The sequence below is a fragment of the Sciurus vulgaris genome, assembly GCF_902686455.1.
Source record: "Sciurus vulgaris genome assembly, chromosome: 10".
Lineage (NCBI taxonomy): Eukaryota > Metazoa > Chordata > Mammalia > Rodentia > Sciuridae > Sciurus > Sciurus vulgaris.
This window is the reverse complement of record NC_136470.1, coordinates 132,290,837-132,303,271: the sequence shown is the minus strand read 5'-3', so window position 1 is coordinate 132,303,271 and position 12,435 is coordinate 132,290,837. Positions and strand designations below refer to the sequence as shown.

The 12,435-nt window shown below is 35.2% G+C and overlaps 1 pseudogene across 1 annotated transcript; it reads left to right on the top strand.

Annotated features, from left to right (window-relative positions):
• Positions 1 to 2,794: 2,794 nt before the first annotated feature.
• On the top strand, positions 2,795 to 4,302 carry LOC306670839 (thioredoxin-related transmembrane protein 2-like; annotated as a pseudogene). Its single transcript has one exon. The product of its transcript is annotated as a thioredoxin-related transmembrane protein 2-like (transcript).
• Positions 4,303 to 12,435: the final 8,133 nt, after the last annotated feature.

The following is a 12,435-nucleotide window of genomic DNA, read 5'->3' as shown; positions in this document are numbered from 1 at the left end:
TATAAAGAACTCAAAAAACACCAAAAAAAAAAAAAACCCAATCAATAAATGGGCTAAGGAACTGAACAGACATAGAAGAAGATATATAATTAATCAACAGATATAGGGAAAAAAAGTTCAACATCTCTTGCAATTACAGAAATGCAAATCAAAACTACTCTAAGATTCATCTCACTCCAATAGGAATGGCAATTATCAAGAATACGATCAACAATAAATGTTGGCAAGGATGTGGGGAAAAAGGTATACTCCTACATTGCTGGTAGGACTGCAAAATGGTGCAACCATTATGGAAAGTAGTATGGAGATTACTAAGAAAACTTGGAATGGAACCACCATTTGACCCAGTTATCCCACTCCTTGGTTTATACCCAAAGGAGTTAAAATCAACATACTACAGTGACACAGTCACATCAATATCTATAGCAGCTCAATTCACCATAGCTAAACTATGGAACCAACCTAGGTGCCCTTCAACAGATGAATGGATAAAGAAAATGTGATATATATATATATATATATATATATGTACATATATGTATGTGTAGCACATATATATGATAAATATATGATGGACTATTATTCAGCTTTAAAGAAGAATGCAATTATGACATTTGTTGGTAAGTGGACGTAGTTAGAGAATAGCATGCTAAGTGAAATAAGCCAAACCCAACAAAACAAAGACCGAAAATTTTCTCCGATATGTGGATGCTAATTCACAATAAGGTGGGGGTTAGGGAAAAATAGAGATACTTTATAATAGGTAGAGGGGAGTGAAGGGAGGGGAAGGGGGATGGGGTAGGAACGAGAGTAGAGTGAAACAGACATTATCACCTCATGTACATACATGACTGCATGACCAATGTGATCCTGCAATATTTATAATAAGAAAAACGAGAGCTTATACTCCATTTATGTATGCTCTATCAAAATGTATAAATGCATTCTACTGTCATATACAACAAATTAGAACAAATAAAATCTTAATAAAAAATTTAAAAAGATGTCAGTTCTGCCCTTCTTTATGTAGATTTCATGGTCTCTCAATCAAGCAAGCACTCAGCATTTTTTCTTGTGGCAAGTTCATTCTAAAATGTCAAGGACCTAGAACATCTAAGGAATTAATTTTAAAATACCAAATATTGAGCTAATTTTAAATCACAATGATGAAGAGAGTGCTGCCTTGGTGCAAGGGTAGGAAGCTTAGCCAGTAGCAGCAAATAAGTTCTGAGATACCCAGTTACTCTCTCGCAGTAAACCAATTAGACAATATTGCAGTGCCAATATAGAGTTGAAAGAAGAATTATTTTTTCAACATATGGTACTAAATCAGTTGATATTCACATAAAAATAAATCTTGATCACTATATATACAATTGCTATTTTGAGATGTACTCTAGTCCTAAATCTTAAAGGTAAATATAGTTCCAAGAATGAAATATATGAGTATACTCAGGACCTTGGGATAGAAAAAAACTACTGAACATTGTTCCAAAGAGTACTAACCTAAGAAGACTGATAAAAGACTATTGTTTTTAAAAGACACCATTATGTTCATCAGTGAACCATATCGTCAGACTGGGAGGAAACATTTTCAAAACATAAATTTTGCAAAGTACCATTGCCCAGTATATAAAAATAACTTTTTCAAAAAACTTTTTGTGCTGGGTCCCAGGGCCTTGTGCTTGCTTAGTATGTATTCCAAACTCCTACAGTGATTTGAGATTGACAATACAAAGATTTGAGTAAGCACATAATTCAAAAAGATGTTCAAATGTTAAACATGAAAATGTGCTTACCAGCATCACTCATCAGGGAAATGCAAAGTTAACTATTATGCAGAATCACAATACACCCACTGTAATTGTTCCAATTATCATATTCTTAATAGCAAAAAAAAAAAAAAAAAAAAAAAAAATGCCTGGAAAAAGCCCAAAGATCTACCACTGGTAGAGTAAATTGTGGTACATTCACACAATGGAAATCTACCCTGCAGTGAAGATCTGCTACCATTCACAACAGCATAAATATCACATATATAATGTTGCATGAAAAAAATGTTGGAAGAATAGTAACAAATATACTCTTTATACAAAGTTAAAAACCTAGCTAATGGTAATATTTAAAGGTAGAATAATGGAAGCCCTTAGTGGAATTATCAACTGACTGGGAGCACAAGGAGATCCTCTGTTTCATATCATATTTATGCACAATTATTTACCCTTGTTACCTCAAATTTGCATTATTAAATGATGCAGAAAGATTTTTTATAGTTAATTTTGGTTGGTTTAATTTCCCATGAGAGCTGAACTAAATAGCATGAATCTGTTAGGAGAAAGAATGCTGACATACTAATAATTCATTATGGAGAATGTTCATGATTTAAAAAGAGAAATCTCAGACATTTGGTAAGTTCTAATTGATGCTATTGACATGTTTTGATGTCTCTGTCTTGGTATAATGAGGACTCAGAAAGCTGGCTGGCTATCTCTGCCTCCATGTATGAATTGATTAAAAGTATATTACTAAAAATTCAATTGTCTTGTAATATTATTTAACATTTATATACAATTATAGAATATGCAGTGTACTAAATGGCTAATGGCTGACTTTCTGACAGAAGTTTTCTCTGAATACCATTTAAATCTCAGAGATAAAATAAAGTAAAATATACACATGCACACCCCATAGGTTTTAAAATCATACACATATTCAAGGTTATAGGTACAAAGTTCCATAAGAGTGAATCTTAGGTATTGGTGCGAGGCTTTCACGATGGCTGGCTCGACCTACTGCCTTCTGTCTGCTCTGCTCTGCTCTCTGCTGCTTTCCTACTTGTGAGGAAACTACCACCACTTTGCCACGGTTTGCTCACCCAACGCGAAGACGGTAATCCGTGTGATTTTGACTGGAGAGAAGTGGAGATCCTGATGTTTCTCAGTGCCATTGTGCTGATGAAGAACCGCAGATCTATCACCGTGGAGCAACATGTAGGCAACATTTTCATGTTTAGTAAGTGGCCAACACGATTCTTTTCTTCCGCCTGGATATTCTCATGGGCCTGCTTTACATCACACTCTGAATAGTGTTCCTAATGACCTGCAAACCCCCTCTGTATATGGGCCCTGAGTATATCAAGTACTTCAGTGATAAAACTATAAACGAGGATCTGGAGCGGGACAAGAGGGTCACTTGGATTGTGGAGTTCTTTGCCAATTGGTCTAATGACTGCCAATCATTTGCTCCTATCTATGCTGACCTCTCCCTCAAGTACATCTGTACAGGGCTAAATTTTGGGAAGGTGGATGTTGGACACTATACCGATGTTAGTACCAGGTACAAAGTGAGCACATCACCCCTCACCAAGCAACTCCCTACCCTGATCCTGTTCCAAGGTGGCAAAGAGGTAATGTGGCGGCCACAGATTGACAAGAAAGGACAAGCTGTCTCTTGGACCTTCTCTGAGAAGAATGTAATTTAACTTGAATGAACTATACCAACGGGCTAAGAAGATATCAAAGACTGGAGACAGTACCCCGGAGGAGCAGTCTGTGGCCCCAACCCCTACCACAGTGCCAGATGGGGAAAGCAAGAAGGTCAAACAAGATCACTGCCTTGTTTTTGCTCCCTCTCCTGCCAATTCCAGGCACCGGTTGAGGCCCTGCTCCAGTGTAACCACAAGCTCTACCTGGAGGCTGCAGCCTTTTATTTGTTTTCCCTGTTTGTTCCAGAGTGGGCAGGGTGCTGCTTCTGATTTTAAAGAAGCATCCACAGAATTGTCAGGTACCCTGCTGTGCTGTGGCTAACTCTTTCCTTAAGGGAGAGATCTCATAGGATGGGGTGGAAATAGTCTCCCTCCAAGGTTGGGTCATTGTGTAAACTGCTGTTCATTACTCAGACATCACCAGTCTGTGGTTTCATTATTCCTCTTAGTGGACCTGCATAGCCTAGACTAGATTAAACCTGCTACATGCCAGGGTATATAACACTAAGAATTTTTCCTTAAAGACCCTTACTTTCCTTAGGCCCTTCTGGCTTGTTCTGTGGCATTCATTAAAAAAAAATACAAGCCTAAACTTGTTACTGGTTCCAAGGAGAAACCTTTAACTGCAGAGTTTTCATCATTGAAAATAGTATTAAATGATCCCCCTATTTTGTAGGGATCCAGAGAAGGAGGAATAGAAACTTGAGACTTTCCTTTGTGTGTTGGGACCTGGAGGAGAAAGCCTGGACTGTCCTTTTCTCTGACCTAGTCCCCACACAGAACTGATAGTTTTCCATAATAAAGAGACTGGTATTTCCTTTTGAAAAAAAAAAAAAAAAAAAAAAAAAAAAAAGAGTGAATCTTAGCAACACATGCTAAACTTTTAAGGCCCATTGGGCCAATGTGGCAGTGTTCTCAGAAATGGGGACCCTTAGATTATGGGAAAGCAATATCCGAATAGCTCACTCAGTTCACAGCAATGAGTTTGTTCCTTTAATTTTAATCATCACAGAATGTATCAAATAAACCAATCTACTCAGTCCTTGCTTTGCACAGTTAATTGAAATGTGATTGATTTGAACACTCTTCCAATTCCCATGGGCTCTGCGGTAACTGATGTGCTTACTAGGAAAAGCAAGCACCCAGCTCCAGAGTGCATTAGTTTCAGTTCACAGCATACCTTGCAAAACAAGGACTGTCTGTGGTTACCTCTATTTTAGTTTGAAATGTTATAAATTACGAAGGTGGAGATAAAATTTTGTTTTTCTGCTTGAGAATATCAAATTAGAAAATGGTTGCCTTCTGCTGGTATTGAAAAAAAACCATACAAATACCTTAGAGCAATGATTTACAGATAATTTAAAAAGTTGAGAAATTTCCTTTTTTCTTCCTCCTATTCCTTATTTTGAAAATTTACATGGTGAATACATTGGAATTTCTATCATTTTCTTTCATGTCTAGGAAATGACCCATAAAAACCTTTGTGAGGCTCTTGACGTTGTGAAATTGACCCTGGAAATTGGAGATTCCTATGTAGCTACTTAGAGTTTCCTGTTTTTACCTTAGATGTTTACATGTTTGTATTCATTTTAACAAATACAGAAACACAGAAAAGATTGTACAAAACACCTTTATTGTTGAGACATAAGCATTCGCAAACTGTGGTGGTATATGATTTCTAGATAGTTCTCTACTCATCAGCACCTTTGAAAATACCCCAGCACCAGGCACAGTGGTGCATGCCTCTATCCCAGTGTCTGGAGAGGCTGAGGCAGTAGGATTGAAAATTTGGGATTATCCTCAGCAATTTAATGATGCCCTGAGGAACTTAGAGAGATCCTGTCTTAAGATTTAAAAAACTGGAAAACTTATGAAAAAATGGCTATGGAGATTGATGTTTATATGAAAACTTGACAGAATTATGAGTTGCCCTAGGACTTTATTTTCTTGTAAAAGTCTAAAAGAGCATTTATTTGTGACTAAAACATATATTATTATCAATACTGAGTATTATAAGAAACATTCCATCTAGTATATTATTTGCCTTAATATTTAAATTCTAAAATCTTCCATGGACTGTGTTTGAAGGAACCCAAGGAATGAGATTCATTCATGCAAATATTCACTATACATGGGTATTTCAGGAGCCTGTGGAAAAGGTGTGGACTAGGATGGTAGCTCCATAATTGTTTCATTAGTTTTGTAATTAATATATTTATCAAAACCACAATTCTTTTGATTACTATGACATTTTTTAAAAAAATTATTTATTTATTTATTTATTTATTTATTTATTTATTTATTTATTTTTTACAGACTGCATTTTGATTCATTGTACACGAATGGGGTACATTATTTTGTTTCTATGGTTGTATACAATGTAGATTCACACCATTCGTGTAATCATACATGTACATAGGTAATGATGTCTGTCTCATTCCACCATTTTTCATACCCCCCTCCCTCTCATTTCCTTCTACATAATCTAAAGTTCCTCCATTCTTCTCTCACTCTCCACAGCCCCTACCCCCATTATATATCGTTCTTCACTTATCGGGGAAAACATTCGGCCTTTGGTTTTTGGGATTGGCTTAATTCACTCAGCACAATATTCTCCAACTCCATCCATTTATCTGCAAATGCCATGATATTATTCTTCTTTGTGGCTGAATAATATTCCATTGTGTTTATGTACTACAGTTTCTTTATCCATTCATCTGTTGAAAGGCATTTAGGTTGGTTCCACAATCTAGCTATTGTGAATTGAGCTGCTATAAACATTGATATGGCTGCATTACTGTAGTATGCTAATTTTAAGTCCTTTGGGATAACTGCGTCAAAATGTGGATCCATTCCAAGTTTTCTGAGGATTCTCCACATTGCTTTCCAGAGTGTCTGCACCAATTTGCAACTCCACCAACAGGGTACAAGTGTGGCTTTTTCCCCACATCCGCGCCAACATCTGTTATTGTTTGTTTTCTTGATAATAGTCATTCTAATTGGAGTAAGATGAAATCTTAAAGTGTTTTAATTTGCATTTCTCTAATTACTAGAGATGTTGAACACTTTTTCAAATATTTATTGATTACCTGTGTGTCTTCTTCTGTAAAGTACCTGTCCAGTTCCTTGACCCATTTATTGATGGGTTCTTTGTATTGTGGTATGTTTTGGTATTTAACTGAGCAACTTTCTTGGTTGTCCATGTGTTTGAATCCAGGCTGCCAAAGGAAATCAAAATTTGTAGATCACATAATTCATTTTAGGAAAATGGATTATGCAAGCTAAATTATCTCTTGAAAATAGAGTTGTTTGTATGACTTCAGTAAACTTGTTCAACCTAAGTATTACATGTATCTATTTGATTTCATTCTTCTTTCTTTTTTTTTTATACAACTTTATTTTTAGAAATCTTGTTAATGTACAGGCATTGGCACATTTTTAAAACAAACTACATAAACAGATCTTTCCTATACTCTAGGAAAGTGGAATGTCAGAAGTCAACAAAATGTGATAAACTTAAAGTGCTAAAACAGAAGGCACTTCACAAAATCTGTTCACTGAAACAGTTAAGATTCATTCTTATTTCTAAGACAAGGTCCAGCAACTTTTTCCAGATTCTTTGTGTGTGTCCGGTATTCAGATTTCTTTTCCTTCCTCACTTTAGAAACATTATTTTACTTTATTAATTGCTTTGATTTTTATTTGCATATAAAGTGCATAGTATAAAATTAATTCATTTTAAGAATATATATCAATTTTTTCAGACTATATACAATGGTGCAACCACAATAAATTAAACCAAATTATAGACAATTTTAATCTCCCCTACACACACACACACACACACACACACACACACACACACAAAACCTCTTGTGCCTGTGATCAGTCTCTCTCCAAGCTTCCCCAAGCTCACCCAGTAACTGCTATTATACTTTCTGCTACTTTCCTGATTTGCCTACTCTGGACATTTCAAAAATGGACTAGCATGCAATTTGAGCTTTCATTCTGACTTCTTTTCTGTAGGATAATGTTTTTAAGATTCATCCATGTTGTATTGTGCATTAGTACTTCATTATTTCTATATCTGAATTTTATTTCCACTGTATGGATATATTGCATTTTCTTTATTCATCTGTCAGTGGATGGACATTTGGTTGTTTCTACTTCTTGGCTAATTATGAATAAAGCTGCTACAAACATGCGTATACATGTTTTGAATGGCCCTGTTTTCGGATGGACCTATGTTTTCAACTCTTTGGAGTATATACATAAGGGGTTAAGTGCTCACTCAGATGGTAACTGTTTTACTTCTAAGAAACACCGAACTGTTTTGGAGAGCAGTTGAGTGTGATATTTCCCCCTAAATATATAAGTGCCCTATTATGGTTTGGATCTGGATTGTCCCCCAGAATCTTGTATTTGAAGACTCGGTCCCCAGTGCAGTAATGTTCAGAGATGGGGTTTTTAGCAAATGATGGGATCATGAGGACTCTCACCTCATTAGTGGATTAATCCACTTGATGGATTAAAATTTGAATGGACTACTGGGAGGTGGTGGATGCAGGTGAGGCATGGCTGGAGGAAGTAGGTCACTGGGAGTGTGCCCTTGAGGACTGTATCTTGTCCCTGGTCCTTTAACTTCACCTCTCCTCCCTGTCTCTCTTTCTCTCTGCTTTCTAGCAGCTATGTGCTGAGCAGCCATGCCCTTCCATCATGATGATCTGCTTCTCCTCAGGCGCAAAACAGTAGAGCCAGCCTACCCTAGGCTGAAACCTTTGAAACTGAGCCAAAATAAATTCTTTCTGTCAGCTATTTTCCTCAGATGTATGTCTGCACAACAACGAAAAGCCAATTTATTCACATTCTCATCCAAATTTATTATTTTCCTTTTTTTTTTTTTTTAAAGAAAAAGAGTCATCCTAGTGGGTGTGAAGTAGTATTTTTGTGTGTGGCATGGTTTGGGTTTGCATTTTTCCCTCATGACTACTGATGTTGAACGTATTTTGTACACTTATTAGTCATTCATTTCTTTTCTTTGTATCAGCATCTATTTAAATACCTTGCCTCATTATAAATCGGATTATTTTTCTTTTCTATTAAGGCAAAAGTCATTTGTGCATCTGAATTCTAGATGCTTATCAGATTACATATTTGTGATATTTGTCCTAGTCTGTGTATATATTTTCCCATTTCTTGATAGTGTTCTTTTAGGCTCAAAGACTTTCAGTTTTTATTATATACAATAACGTATATTAATTGTACAGATTAATGGTTTTCCCTGTGGCCTTCCATTCATGTAAGTATTATGCTTTGTTGTTGTCTACCTCTGCTCTCTCTCAGTCTCGCCCTTGCACACTCTGTCCCCTCCTCCGGACTGCCTCCCCAGCTCCTCATAGTCCCTCCTCTCCTTTCAGGTCCACTTTTTGTTTTTGCTTCATTTTTCCAGTTCCACTTAGGAGAGAAAATATGCAATACTTGTCTTTCTGTGCCCGGCTTATTTTGCTCAGCATGATGTCTTCCTGTTCCATCCATTACCAGCGAGTGACAGGATTTCATTCTTCCTCATGGCTGAATACTACTCCAATGTGTATGTATGCCATATTTTCTTTATTATTCATCTGTCAAATTGCACTTAGGCTGATCCATTTCTTGGCTGTTTGAACAGTACCACAATAAATGTTAGGACACAGTTACCTCTTCTGTATGCCGACTTCATTTCCTTCAGATGTATACCCAGGAATAAACATATAGCTTGCATTTTACGGGCAGTTCTATTTTATCTTTTTGATGAACTTCCAGACTGTTTTTCTTAATAACTCCACTAATTTACATCCTCATCCATTGTGTATAAAGTTTCCTTTTATCTCACCATGTCTCTAGCATTTATTAGTTTCACTTTCTTGATAATAGCCATTCTGACTGGGGAAGCTGGAACTCAATGTGGATTTTGATTTGCATTTCCCTGATGGCTAAAGACATGAGCACTTTTTCATGTATCTATCAGACATTTTTCTTCTCTTGAGAACTATCAGTTCATATCATTTGCCCCTTTGTTGACTAGATTATTAATATTTTTGATGTTCTGATTATTGAGTTCTTTTATATATTCTGGATATTAATTCTCTGTTAAATGATTGACTGGCAAGAATTTTCTCCCACTCTATTGGTTTCTCTGTGGATTGTTTCATTTACTGTGAGGAAGCATTTTAATCTGATATAATCCATTGGTCACTTCTTGCTTTGGTTCCTGAACTTCTGCTGCTTTGTTCAGTCAATCATTGCCTTGCCAATATCTAGAAACATTTCTTCTAGGTTTTCCTCTAGTAGTTTCAAGGTATTAGGTCTTATTAGGGTCTTTAATTGATCTTGGGTTGATTTTTATACAGAGATGGGAGAGATATGGTCTAGTTTCAGTTTCTACTTGTGAAAACCCCAGTTTTTCAATCATCATTTGTTGAAGAGGCTGTCCTTTCTCTAATGTATGTTTTTAGCACATTTGTCAAGAATTAGTTGACTGAAGATGCATGGATTTATTTCTTGATCTTGTATTCTGTTGCTTCAGTCTATAGGTCTGTTTTATGCCAATACTGGTTTTGTTACTATGGCTCTGTAGTAGATTTTGAAAATCAGGTATAGTGATTGTTCCTTTGCTCAGGATTGCTTTGACTCTTTGGGGTCTTTTGTACTTCATATGAATTCTACAAAGTTTTTCCCTAGCTCTGTGAAAATGTCATTGGAATTTGATGGGAATTTCATTGAATAAGAATGTCTTTGGGCAGTATTGCATTTTAACAGTATTAATTCTTCTAGTTCATGATTGTGGGAGGTCTTCCCAACTTCTATTCAATTGAATCTCTTCAATTTCTATCTTCAATATTTTATAATTTTCATTGTAGAGGTTTTTTATATCCTTAATTAGGTTTATCCAGTGTGTGTATTTTTCTGCAACTATCATGAATGGGATTGCTTTCTTGGTTTCTTTCTCAGTGAGATCATTATTGGTATATAGAAAAGCTACCTTTGATTTTTAAATGTTGATTTTGTATCCTGCTATTTTGCTGAATTGCCTTCTGATGTATTCTTTAGATTTTTAATATATAGAATCATATCATCAACAAGTAGAAATAATTTGACTGCCTCCTTTCCTACTTATGCCATTTCTTTCTTTCTCTTGCCTGATTGCTCTGGCTAGAATTTCTAGCACTACACTGAATAGGAGTAATGAGAATGGGTAGCCTTATTTTGTGTTCCTAGAGGAAATGCTTTTCGTTTTCCTCATTCAGTATGATGCTGGCTATAGTTTGTCATATACGCATTTTAAGTTGAGGTATGATCCTTCTATACCTAATTTATTCAAAAATCTTATCATGAAAGGTGTGTTTTTCTGACTTTTTTTATTGAGACAATCAATATTGACTCTCACCTTGTTTTATTTATGTTGCTGTATTATGCTTATTGATTTGCATATTTTAAACCACCCTTGCATCAATAAAATAAAAGAAACTTGATCGAGGTGTATGATGTTTTTAGTGTGCTATTTACATCTACGTTCATCAGGGATATAGATCTATAGTTTTATTTTTGTTTTGTTTTGTTCTTATGACCTTTTGGTAGCAGAGTAATTTTTCCTGTGTATAATGAATTTGGAAGGCTTTATTCTTTTTATACTCTATGGAATAGTTTAAGCAGTGTTGGTGTTAGTTCTTTATCAAAAGTCTACTAAGGGGCTGGAGTTGTGACTCAGTGGTAATGTGCCCCCCCTAGCATGTGTAAGGCACTGAGTTCAATCTTCAGCACCGCATAAAACTAAATAATTAAAATAAAGATATTGTGTCCATCTACAACTAAAAATATTTAAAAAAATTCTAGTAAAATTTAGTAGTAAATTCATCTGACCCTAGGCTATTTAAATAGAAAACTTTTAATTACTGCTTTAATTTCATTATTGTTATTGATCCATTCCATTTTTTGTCTACTTGGTTCAATTAGGTAGGCCATATTTGTCAAGAAATTTATCCATTTCTTCTAGATTTTTCAATGTATTGGCATAATTTTTCAAAATATTCCTAATGGTCTTTTAGATTTCAGTGGTATCTGTGTAATGCTTCCTATTTATTTTCTTAAATCTTATTATTAGGCTATTTTTTCCTCTTTCTTTTGATTAGTTTGGCTATCCATTCTCAATTTTGTTTATCTTTTCAAAGACTCAACTATTAGTTCCATTGATCCTTTGTATGTTCTTTTAGTCTTTATTTTATGTATTTCTGCTTCAATCCTTATTACTTTCCTTCTACTGATTTTTATTGTGGTTTGTTCTTGATTTTCAAGACTTTGGTAATTTACTGGATTTTTTTTTAATGTAAGCATTCATTACTATAAACGTTTCTCTTAGTACTGCTTTCCTGTATCCTACAGGGTTTTGTATATTGTGTTTCCTTTTCATTTGATTATGGGCCTTTCTCTATTTTCCTTCGACTTCTTCAATGAACTCACTGTTCATTCTACAGTGTGCTGTTTAATCTCCTGGTGTTTGACAATTTTTGCAGTTTCTTTTGCTATTGATTTCTAGTTTTATTCCTTAGTGATCGGATGAGGTACCAAACTTATTTCAGTTTTTTAAATTTGTGAAGACTTTCTTTGTGGCCTAATATATGATCTATTTTGGGAGAAGTTGCATGCACTAATGAAAAGAAAGTGAATTCTACAGTGTTGTTTGGAATGTTCTGTAGATGTCAGTTAAGTCCATTTGAGCAGTCACATCATTTGAATCTGAAATTTCTTAGTTGATATTGGGTCTTGATGATTTGCTCTTGATGAGAATGGGATATTCAATACACCCACTTTTACCATATTGCAGCCTGTCTCTCCTTTTATATCTACGAATATTTGCTTTATAAAATATGGTGCTCTGATAGTCAGTGCAAATATATTTAGAATTGTTATGTCAT